General features: G+C 46.5%; 1 protein-coding gene across 2 annotated transcripts in view; it reads left to right on the top strand.

The window, feature by feature from the left end:
• The first annotated feature begins 4,281 nt into the window (after window positions 1-4,281).
• Window positions 4,282-11,974, top strand: part of EZH1 (enhancer of zeste 1 polycomb repressive complex 2 subunit) — a 47,858-nt gene continuing 40,165 nt past the window's right edge. The window contains exon 1 of one of the 2 annotated variants that reach the window (XM_049779094.1): window positions 4,282-4,311. The gene's annotated coding sequence lies outside the window, so the exon portion shown is untranslated. Of the gene's footprint in view, window positions 4,316-11,974 lie in introns of both variants that reach the window. The other variant, XM_049779095.1, reaches the window with a different exon arrangement.

Raw genomic sequence — 11,974 nt, 5'->3', positions numbered from 1 at the left:
CTCCAATTTAAGAGCAAGATGAACAACTAGAAGCCAGAAGTGACAGTTAATTTCTTTCAATTCCGTTTAATGATCTGGGGATGGGAATGGGAGGAGTGGGGCATGGGTGTTAGTATCATTTTTCAAAGGTCCAGTTGGTGAACACTTGCCAACAGTTTTCCTACAAATTTATAGGACAAAGACCTGAAGAGTTGGAAAAGAAAAAAAAAATTGCAGAGAAAGACCCAGCCAAAGATGGGCTGATAAATCTCTTGGACTAAGGTCAATTAAGAAACAGCCTAGTCTTGGGGGAAAAGTCTTCCATGTCAATGAGGGGGAATCAGTTGGCAAACAAAATTTCCCCAAGATGCTCTCACTTCGTTATGGGAAAGTGGAAAGTTGTTTTTATAATCCTCTAGCGAGCAAGGATTACCAAACCCTGAGTCAAGTCCTCTGCCAAGTATGGTGACAGATCTAAAAGAGGGCTAGAGTGGGGTCTGAGTGTAAAGTGGCTCTGGAATTCCAGATCCAGAACGTTAGAGGGGCCAGAGCAATAGTATAGGGGAGGGCATTTGCCTTAGCACACAGCCAACCGGGGTTCACCCCGGCATCCCATATGATCCCCCAAGCACCTCCAGGAGTTAATCCTGAATGCAAAGTCAGGAGTAACCAATGAGCACTCCTGGATGTGGCCCAATATCTGAAAGGAGGTAGACGTTGAACTGGCTGCAACAATTCTGATGGGTTTTTATTATTGTTTATTTTGTTTGGGGCCATGCCTGGCAGTGTTAGGGATTACCCCTGGTTTTCCACACAGGAATCACTTAGCCTTACCCACTGTACTATCTCTCTGGCCACAGCTGCACAATTCTGATCTACAACTTTGACATAAATCTCTTCCCTCCCTTCCTTTCCGGTAACTAGATTCTCTTTATTGTTATACCATTTCTTTGTGACCTCCTCTTATCAGTTGGCATTCTTTCTAAACCAGTGCTGGCTTCCGACAGTATGTTTGTGATTCCCAAGTCTCTCTCCTTGCTCAGTCATGACACTCAGATCATCTGAAGTTTGCTCTTTAGATAACCTATGATCCAGAGGTTGGAACGATGAATAACAGGGCTTGGGGTCAGAGCGATAGCACAGTGGTAGGGCATTTGCCTTACATGCAGCCGACCCAGGACAGGCCTGGGTTTGATTCCTGCATGTCATATAGTCCCCAGAGCCTGCAAGGAGTGAATGCAGAGCCAGGAGGAACCCTGGAGCACTGTCAGGTGTGGCCCCAAAATCAAATCAAATCAATAAATAAATAAATAAATAAAGGGGCTGGAGAAATAGTTCAGTGGTAGGGCATTTGCCTTGCACACAGCTGATCCAGGACAGACTGTTGTTCAGATCCCGGCATCTCATATGGCCCCCCAAGTCTGCCAGGAGCGATTTCTGAGCACAGAGCCGGGAGTAGCCCCTGAGCGCTGCCGAGTGTGACCCAAAACAAATAAACAAACAAAATAACAGGGCTTGCATATGAATAACTTGCCTTGCACATGACAGACCTGGGTTCAATCCTTAGCACTCCATGTGCTAAGGGTCTCCCATGTCTAACCAGGAGTGATACCCGAGTAAAGAGGCAGGGTAACCACAGGTGTGTGGTTGTTGTGATGATGTGGGGGGAGGCATATACCTGGATCAGTGCTGGCACATTTAACTGTGGTGCTATTGGACTCTTTGGGGTTATACATCAGATTGTGCTGCTCACATTCTCAGCTTTGCGGTGCTCACTAAGGTTTTTATTTCTTTAGTTATGCTGCTCACATGCATATATGGAGTTTACTATGGTTTGGCAAGGGTCACATCCCTTCATAGTGCATAGCTATTTGTGGTATGGCTAGAAACTGTTTGTAGTGCTGGGAAATTGCAGAGGGCAGAGCTTCCAGGGTTAAACAGCAGAACTAGTAAGGATCCTGCTTAGTTCATGTGGTGGTACTGGGGAATGGATTCATGGCCATACATTTGTAAGGCAAAGAGACTAAGGCAATGAGCTATTTCTCTATGCTCTCAGTAGTTCCTTTTCATTTGTTTGTTTGTTTGTTTGTTTGTTTGTTTTGGTCACACTGGCAGTGCTCAGGGTTACTCCTGGCTCTACGCTCAGAAAGTGCTCCAGGCAGGCTCGGGGGACCATATGGGATGCTGGGATTTGAATAACTATCCTTCTGCATGCAAGGCAAACACCCTACCTCCATGATATCTCCCCGCCCCCCCTTTTTTTGGTGGTGTGTGGGTAGGACCACACTGTACTCAAGGGCTTTGATGACAGGGCTTTGGTGACCATTTGTGGTGCTGGGATCAAACCCTAGGTTGGGCACATGCAAGGCAAGTACCCTATTTGCTGTACTCTGGTTACTTTGGTGGGGGAGGGAACCCAGTAATATTCAGGGTAACTCCTGACTCTTCACTCAGGAATTCCTTCCTGGTAGTGCTTAGAGCACCTAAGGCACTAAGGCAGGGTTCAAACCCAGGTTGGTCATGTGCAAGGCAAGTGCCCTACCCATTATACTGTCCTTTCAGTTCCCTGCCTATTTTTTTTTTTTATTGTTGTTGGTTTTGGGGTTACAGTCGAGTGCTACTCAAAGGCTATTTTCAGGTCAATGCTTAGGAGAGTTCCTGGTAGAACTTGTTTAACACACATTCTAATTTTCAACAATTTTTTTTTGAGGGGCCACTCCTGGCGGTGCTCAGAAGCCAATGCTGGCTCTGCACTCAGAAATCGACCCTGGAAGAATTGGGGGACCATATGGGATGCTGGAAATCCAACCTGGGTCCATCCTGGGTTGGCAGCATACAGGGCAAACGCCCTACATCTATCGCTCTGGTCCCCTAATTTTCAACAACTTTTATGTAATACAATGCTTTCAAACTTGTATAATTTAATCACTTGGATGGTCTTAAAACTCTTGAAGTCTGGGTCTGTATCTCAAACTAAATTGACTCAATTGATCTGTAGCATTCCAAATGAGTCCCCAAGTGTTACCAGGAGTGATATTAGCTCAAAGCCAGGAATAAAATGGTCAGACTCAGGAGTAGTTCCCAACACTTGGAGCTGGATAGGTAGGGTGCTTGCTTTGCATGCAGCAGACCTGAGTTCCATCTCCAGAACCACATATGGTCCCTCAAGCTTCTGGCAGTGATTCCTAAATGTAGAGCCACTGAGAATTTATGAGTAAATTCTGAGTATAGCTTTCTCAAAAAGAAAAGAAGCAAACCAACCAATACCCCCCCCCCCCAAATACACACAAGAATCTTAGGTGGCTCAGGCAACCCAAAACAAGAAGCTCTATTTACTTGGCTATCTCTTCATGGAGATATCTCCCTTCAAGTTACTGTTTTCCTTTTGCAACTTTATTTTTGTTTTGGGGCTACACTCTGCGATGCTCATACTTTACTTCAGGCTGTGAACTCAGGATTGCTTCTGGCAGGTTAGGGCAACCATCTGGGTGGGATGCCAGGGATCAAATATGGATGGGTGGCATACAAGGCAAACACCCTACCGGTTCTAACAGTGTCTCTGTCTTTGCGATTTACAAATATCTGAGGAGATACTTTGCCACAAGGCCTTTAACTTGAATCTAAGTGGCCAAGATAACCATTGACAATTAAGGAAATCAGGTATAAATAAAGAGAAGGATGCCAGAGCACACTGTAGGCATTTGGGGGTATCAATAGGTTTGAAATATTAAAAACAGGAGTTTCCAAGTTAGGGGCCAGAGATAGGTATAGCGGGTAAGGCACTTTTCCTTTTCCTTTGAACCCAACCGGGTTCAAACCACAGCATCAATCCCTGAAGTCGCCAGAAATGATTCCTGAAGGGAGAGCCCAAAAAGTAAGCCCTGAGCCTGGACGGGATTGGCTCCAAAGCCAAACTAAAACTTTCCAAGTTAGCCTCCAAAGGGTGAAATAAAAAATGGTGCTTGTCAACAGTGTAAGTGCAGAGTCAGGTCTTTTATTTTTTTGGTTTTTGGGTCACACCGGCAGCTCTCAGGGATTCCTCCTGGCTCTGTGCTGAGAAATCGCTCCTGGCAGGCTCGGGGGACCCTATGGGATGCCGGGATTCGAACCATCGACCTTCTTCTGCACGCAAGGCAAACGCTCTACCTCCGTGCTGTCTCTCGGGGCCCCCGGAGTCAGGTCTTTTAGGCCGAGGGCGTTGTGCGCAGGCGCAGGCTTGCCGGGGCCGGGGGCGTGGCTCGTGTGCAGGGGGCGTGTCCCGGAACTGAGGGGCGTGGCCTCTCCGCGCAGGCGCACTGGCAGCGAGTGGCTGCGGCTGGGGATGGAGGCCGAGTGAGTAAACAAGCGGGGCCGGGCCTCGGCACCTCGCCCGCTGCCCGGGGCCCGCGGCGGGGAGCGCAAAGGGGTCTGAGCCGGGGGAGGAAGTGGCGGGGCGGTGCGCCTACCCCGCGGCGGGCGTGGGGAGTGGGGCGCTCCTCCCCATCCGGAGGTCTGCGTGCACGAGCGGGGGCCGGTCGGGGCGAGCGAGCCCCCGGCCGGCGGGGACTGGAGGAGGCGGAGGAGGCGCGGCGGGGGCGGGCCCGGGTCCGAGCCCTCCCGTTGGAGGGCTGGGGGGGCGGTGGGCGGTGGCACCTGCGGCCTTCTTGAAGCCCGGTAGACGGCATGAAGACCCGGTGCACCCGGGTCGGTTGAGCACATGGAGGCCCAGTTGGCAGTGGCTGAGGAGGGCAGGAAAAAAGTGGGGGGCCTGACCCTGGGGAGTGGGGTCACTGGGTTTGGGGGTGCTGTGGGCCAGTCCCCTGGCTGCTCGCTGGCCAGTCCCGGCTCTAAGAGGCTTTTCTGCACGTTTGGGCTCATGCCAGTCTCTGCCCACCCTAGAATTCTCCCCTTGGATCCAATGCTATAATGCAAAGCATTTTTTTTCTAAATGCAAAGCATTTGTGTTTGTGTGTGTGTGTGTGTGTGTGTGTGTGTGTGTGTGTGTGTGTGTGTGGTTTTTGAGTCACACCCGGTAATGCAAAGCATTTTTTTTAAATGCAAAGCGTGTGTGTGTGTGTGGCGTGGAAAGATGTTAGTGCTGCAATGCAAGTTCAGCCTGGAGTGAGGTCTAACTTTATTTATTTACTTTTTTTTTTTTTTTTTTGGTTTTTGGGCCACACCCGGTAACGCTCAGGGGTTACTCCTGGCTATGCGCTCAGAGGTCGCTCCTGGCTTGGGGGACCATATGGGACGCCGGGGGATCGAACCGCGGTCCATCCAAGGCTAGCGCAGGCAAGGCAGGCACCTTACCTCTTGCGCCACCGCCAGGCCCCTATTTATTTACTTTTATATTTATTTTTGGTTAAAAAATTTTTCTTTTTGGTTTTGGGGTCACACCCTGCAGCACTCAGGGGTTCCTTTTGGTTCTACGTTCAGAAATCACTCCTGGCAGGCTCAAGGGACCATATGGGATGCCGGGTTCTAACCACTGTCCTTCTGCATGCAAAGCAAACGCCCTACCTCCATGCTATTTCTTAGGCCCTTATTTATTTATTTATTTATTTATTTATTTATTTATAGTTTTGTTCTTTTGGGGGCCTTCTATTCCTGGCTTGGGGCATGGCCCCTTGATCCTGCCTTGCCAGGGATGAGTTCCTAGCCTCCTGCCTAAGAAGCATCCTTTGCAAAATCAGGCCTTTTGAGCAATCGCTCCTGCAATCATGTAATTTTGATGGATCCAGGAAGTATAGATTTGTAAATAGTATGGGGCTGGGGCGATTGCACGTGATGGCACAGCAGGTAGGGCGTTGGCCTTGCACGCGGCCAACCAGGGACTGATCCAGGTTTGATCCTCAGCATCCCATATGGTCCCCCAAAACTTTCCAGGAGTGATTTCTGAGCACAAAACCAGGAGTAACCCCTGTGCGCTGCGGAGTGTAGCCCCAACCCTCCTCCAAAAAAAAAAAGGAAAGAAAGAAAGAAGGAAGGAAGGAAGGAAGGAAGGAAGGAAGGAAGAAGAAAGAAAAGAAAAGAATTGTAAATAGTATGGAAGGAAGGAAGGAAGGAAGGAAGGAAGGAAGGAAGGAAGGAAGGAAGGAAGGAAGGAAGGAAGGAAAAGAAAAGAAAAGAATTGTAAATAGTATGGATTGGGGATCTGGGGCAGTAGGGCTGAGGATGAGGGAATAGAACAGAGAGGGAGGAACACCGGTTACTGTTCAGTCTGTTTTCAGTATATGGATAGCCTCCTCCCTGCTCCATATCTTTGAAGGACAATGTCCCTTCCCATCCCCTTCCTATCTTGTTGGTTTTAGCTTTAGAATGCGTTTCCAGCGGGAAAAGGTGCTAGGTCTTTCAGAGCTTTCTGTCAGAACTTGTCTATTTTAAGCCCTGAAATCTCCCAGGCTGGGATGGTGTGACAGTGATAAAAAATATTGCCTCTTTGTGTGTGTGTATGAGACAGTATGTGTTGGGAGAGAAGTGTTTTCTTTTTTACACATCAGTAATAAAAGAAAGGGTCATTTTATATATAAACATGTGATAACACTATTTTTGTCAAGTTTATGTTATGGGTGTGAATTAATATTCCCAGGGTAGGAATGTGCATTATTTTTTTTATCGATGTACCCCAGGGACCAAAAATTACTACCAAGCACTCAGACACTCAATACTTATTTGTAAATAGACAAATAGTAAAAACCCTCTGGGATTGAGGAGATCTGAGTCCTAGTTCTACGATTAATCTGCAGAATACTTGTAGGATAATCATGGAATCTGGTGCTAAGGCACAGCTTTAAAATTCCTGGGTTAGGACCAAGAGAGATGGCCCATTAAAAAAATTTTTTTTTGTTTTTGTTTTTGGGCCACACACCACTGTACTTAGTTAGGGCTTGTTTTTGGCTCTGTGATCTGGAATCTCTCCTGACAGGCTCAAGAAATATGTGATGCTGGGGATAGTACCCAGATCAGCTACATGCAAGGCAATGATGGCCCAAATTTGATCCCTAGCACCACAGATCTCCTGAGCACTGCTTTCAGTGACTCCCCTCCAACAGCATCTTAGCACCTATGGCTGAAGCCCAGAACTAAAGAAAAAGAGGAGAAATAGAATAATGGGTAAGGTGTTTGCTTTGCACTCAGCCCAGCCAGTTTGATCTCCAGCACCCCATACGATCCCCCATCCCTAGCAGAAGTAAGCCCTGACCACTACTACCTATGACCCAAAAAACAAACAGAAAGAAAACCCTTGGGCTGAGCAGAAAAAAGAGTTCTAGGGGTGGGAGGGAATGTTTTGCAAGCGAGTAAATGAACCTTTTCAGTAATTGAACTTTGGTTCAGTCTTGGGCCTGCAAGCCAGGAGTAGCCTCTGAGCATTTCTGGGAAACAAAAATAAAGTTTCTAAAGCATAAGTGATCTTTTTATTATGGTGTTCCTTTAATTTTCTTTGAAACTATTCTAGATTGAGGAGCCTGGGATTTAAACTGAAATTGTACTCCCAAAAAGACTTCTGTGAGAAGAAAAAAGATTGAGAAAATTCTGTTACTTTCTTTTTTTTTTTTTTTTTTTTTTTGGTTTTTTTTGGGCCACACCCGGTGACGCTCAGGGGTTACTCCTGGCTATGCGCTCAGAAGTCGCTCCTGGCTTGGGGGACCATATGGGACGCCGGGGGATCGAACCGCGGTCCGTCTCCTAGGCTAGCGCAGGTAAGGCAGGCACCTTACCTCGAGCGCCACCGCCCGGCCCCTCTTCTGTTACTTTCTATGAATTCGCATGTCATTTGGAAAATATTGTAAATGTATTGCTACTTTACTCTTTTTGTTTGTTTGAGGGGGGCACACATGGCAATGTTCAGGGGTTACTGTATTTTCCCGCGTATAAGACGACTTTTGAAACAAAAAAAGTCAACCGAAAATCGGGGGTCATCTTATACGCCGAGTAAGTATATCCCGAAAAATGTTTCAATATGCCGCTAAACGAAAATTGTCTGAATATTGCCACAAAACGAATTTTCCAACTTGATCCTGCACCAATCACTGCAAGGCTGCTCGGACCGCCTCTCTGACTCAGCCAATCCAAGCAGCTTTTGATGCATGCAAATTAGACAATGTTCTGGACCGAATCTGCACTGTCAAAGCCTGCTCAGATTGGCCAGAGTCAGAGAGGAAGTCTATTACAGTAGAACCTTTGAACCTTTGCTTGTTGTGATTGGCTCACTGTGGTACATACAGTTGCAGCACAGGAACGTTCTGAACGTCTGATACAGCGAATATAGGCCTAAACCTATGTTTTAACTGCAAAATTAGGGGGTCGTCTTATACGCCTGAAAATACGGTACTCCTGGCTCTGTAGCAGACCACATGGAATGCCACATGGGCAAGCGTTTTATCTGTTATTCTGTTACTCAGGCGACCACTTTCCTCTTAAAATCTGAAATCTGACTAATGAGGTCTCTGCGCTTCATTTGTTATAAAGCTTAATAGTGCCTGTTCTTTATTTGCTCCCAGAGTGTAACATGCAACAGATTATTTCCAAAATAAGGGTTAAGGCACTTTCCTGCATGCAGATGACCCTGTTTCTATCCTTCAAACCACTTGTAGTCTCCTGAGCAATACCAGGAATGATTCCTGAGCATAGGCTGGGAATAAGTGCTGAGCAGCACAGTGACCTCTCAAAATGTATCCTTTCCTTTCTTGGTGTTTTTGTGGTTTTTGTTTTGTTTTGTTTTTGCTTTTTGGTCCATACCCTGTGATGCTCAGGGGTTACTCCTGGCTATGCGCTCAGAAATCATTTCTGGTTCAGGGGACCATATGAAATGCCGGGGATTGAACCTCGAACCGAGGTCTGTCCTAGATCTGCCTTGTGCAAGGCAAACACCATACTTCTGTGCTATCTGTCTGGCCCCTGTGTTTGTTTCTTTCTCCTTCCTTCCTTCCTTCCTTCCTTCCTTCCTTCCTTCCTTCCTTCCTTCCTTCCTTCCTTCCTTCCTTCCTTCCTTCCTTCCTTCCTTCCTTCCTTCCTTCCTTCTTCTTTTCTTTTTTTTTTTTTTTTCCATTTTTTGTTTTTGGGTCACACCTGGCAGCACTCAGGGTTGCTCCTGGCTCTACACTCAGAAATCACCCCTGGCAGGCTTGGGGAACCATATGGGATGCTGGGATTCGAACCAATGACCTTCTGCATGAAAGGCAAACACCTTATCTCCATGCTATCTCTCTGCCCCCTAGTTTTTAAATTTAATTTGATTTTTTTTTATGTTTTGGTTTTTTGGTTGCACCTGGCAATGCTCAGGGTTACTCCAGGTTCTGTACTCAGAAATTACTCATGGTGGGACCATAATGAATGCCAAGAATTGAACCAGGTTAGCAACAAGCAAGGCAAGTACACTCCCCACTGTACTATTGCTCTGGACAGCTCCCATATCATGGTGTATATTTTAAATTTTCTATTTTGTGTACTGACAACTTTTGTTTAAAACAGTGGCACTAAAAAGTTCTGTTTCTACATAGGCTAGTTAAAGATTAATAAAGAACCAAAACAAAAAAAAATCAGAAAAATTGTTGTTAGGGTACTTGCCTTGCAAGCAGCCATCCTGGGTTCTATCCCCAGCATTCCATATAATACCTCAAGCACTGATAAGAGTTTCTGAGAGCAGAACCAGTAGTAACCCCTAAGCATCAGCCCCCCAAAAAGAAAAATGCAGTACACAAACTGGGGGCCAGGAATATTATTCCAGTGAATGTTGAATTAACCCTGATCACCACATGGCCTTCTGCCTCCTCCTATCACCTCTGTAGTGTTAAGTGTGGTCCCCATACCCCTTGTACTACATGGCAAAGTTTGAACATAGCATTGCTAATGCACTGCTGAGTGTGGCTCTTGTAAAAGAAAATAATCTGGGCTGGAGCTATAGTACAGTGGATAGGAGAGTTGCCTTTACACAATTGACCCAAGTTCAGTTCCATGAACCTCATATGATGCCCTGAGCCCATAACTCTTTAGCACACAGCTTTGAGTATGGCTCAAAAACAAAGCAAACAAAGAAATGAACACAGCACATTCTCTGCTGCCCACACCACTGCCCCCACCTTACATTATTCTAAATAAAACTATTTTTACTTTAGGAGCTGGAACTCTAATCAGTGGGTAGGGCATTTATTTTTTGTTTGTTTGTTTGTTTGTGGGTCATACTTGGTGGCGCTCGGGTTACTCCTGGCTCTGAGTGCAGAAATCGCTCCTGGCAGGCTCAGGGGACCATATGGGGTGCCGGGATTCAAACCACAATCCATTTGGATGCGTGGGCATTTATGCCTTGCACAAGGCCAATCTGGATTCCATCTCCAGTATCCCATATGGTCTACCAAGTACCACTGAGAGTAATTCCTGAGTGCAAAGCCAGGAGTACCTGCTGATCCTTACCAGATGTGGCCCCAAAACGAACAAACAAAAACAAAAAAAAAATAGGATTCAGAGAGATAATACAGCGGGGAGGGCATTTGCCTAGCATGTGGCTGACCTGGATTTGATCTCTGACTCTTTCCAAAGAGATCTGATCTCTGACTCTTCCAAAGATCCCCAACCATGCCAGGAGTGCTTCTGAGCACAGTACAGGCGTTAGCCCTGAGCACCACTGGGTGTGGTCAACCCCCACACACATACACCCTAAATCAAATTTTTTTTCCTCAGATATCTAATCTCTAAACAGTTTTGCCAGTGTTTTCCTATTTCCAACTAGTGACAGACTCTATTTTAGTTTCTTTCCTCTCTCTCTCTCTCTCTCTCTCTTTTCTTTCTTTCTTTTCTTTCTTTCTTTCTTTTTGTGGTTTTTGGGTCACACCCGGCAGTGCTCAGGGGTTATTCCTGGTTCCAGGCTCAGAAATTGCTCCTGGCAGGCACGGGGGACCATATGGGGCACCGGGATTTGAACCGATGACCTCCTGTATGAAGGGCAAATGCCTTACCTCCATGCTATCTCTCCGGCCCCTCTATTTTAGTTTCTTTGAAGCTAATTGAGATTCAGTTAACTTGGGAAAAGCTTTCAAGTTCTATAGCTTTTTTCTGTGGAAATTTTACAAATAGGCAATTTTTATTTCTCATTTTATATATGTGTGTATATTGTAATAATATAATTATTATATTAATATAAATATTACATATACTCATACATTATATAACATATAATAAATTATATATATATATGTATGTATTTGGGGGTCCATACCCAGCAGTGCTCAGAGCTTATTCCTAAGTCTGAATTTAGGAATCACTCCTGGATGGCCTCTAAGGACAATATGGGAGCCAGGATTGAACCTGAGTCAACTGTATACAAAGGCCCTACCCATATACTGTACTATCTCTCCAGCCCTATCAATCTTTTTTTTTTTTTTTTTTTTTTGGCCACACCCAGCGGTGATCAGGGGTTACTTCTGGCTGTCTGCTCAGAAATAGCTCCTGGTAGGCACGGGGGACCATATGGGACACCGGGATTCGAACCAACCACCTTTGGTCCTGGATCGGCTGCTTGCAAGGCAATCGCCGCTGTGCTATCTCTCCGGGTAGCCCTATCAATCTTATTTTTGGGGGGGGCACACCCAGAGAGCCCAACGGGTCTGGCTCTTTGTTCAGAAATCGCCCCTGACAGTCTTGGGGGACAATATGGCTTGCCAGGAATTGAACCTGGGTTTGTCCCGTGTTGGGCAAGGCAAGTGCTCTACCGCTGTGCTATCTCTCCGGCCCCCACAGTCCAATTTTTTTTAAATTAACTTTTAGAGAATAATTGTTTTTTTTATTTTTTATTTTTTTGGTTTTTGGGTCACACCCGGCAGCACTCAGGGATTACTCCTGGCTCCATGCTCAGAAATCGCTCCTGGTGGGGCCGGGCGGTGGCGCTGGAGGTAAGGTGCCTGCCTTGCCTGCGCTAGCCTAGGATGGACCGCGGTTCGATCCCCCCGGCGTCCCATATGGTCCCCCAAGCCAGGAGCGACTTCTGAGCGCATAGCCAGGAGTAACCCCTGAGCGTCAAATG

Source organism: Suncus etruscus, chromosome 1 (genome assembly GCF_024139225.1).
Source record: "Suncus etruscus isolate mSunEtr1 chromosome 1, mSunEtr1.pri.cur, whole genome shotgun sequence".
NCBI classification, from domain to species: Eukaryota; Metazoa; Chordata; class Mammalia; order Eulipotyphla; family Soricidae; genus Suncus; species Suncus etruscus.
The sequence above is the reverse complement of the archived record's forward strand: the minus strand, read 5'-3'. Positions and strand labels throughout refer to the sequence as shown.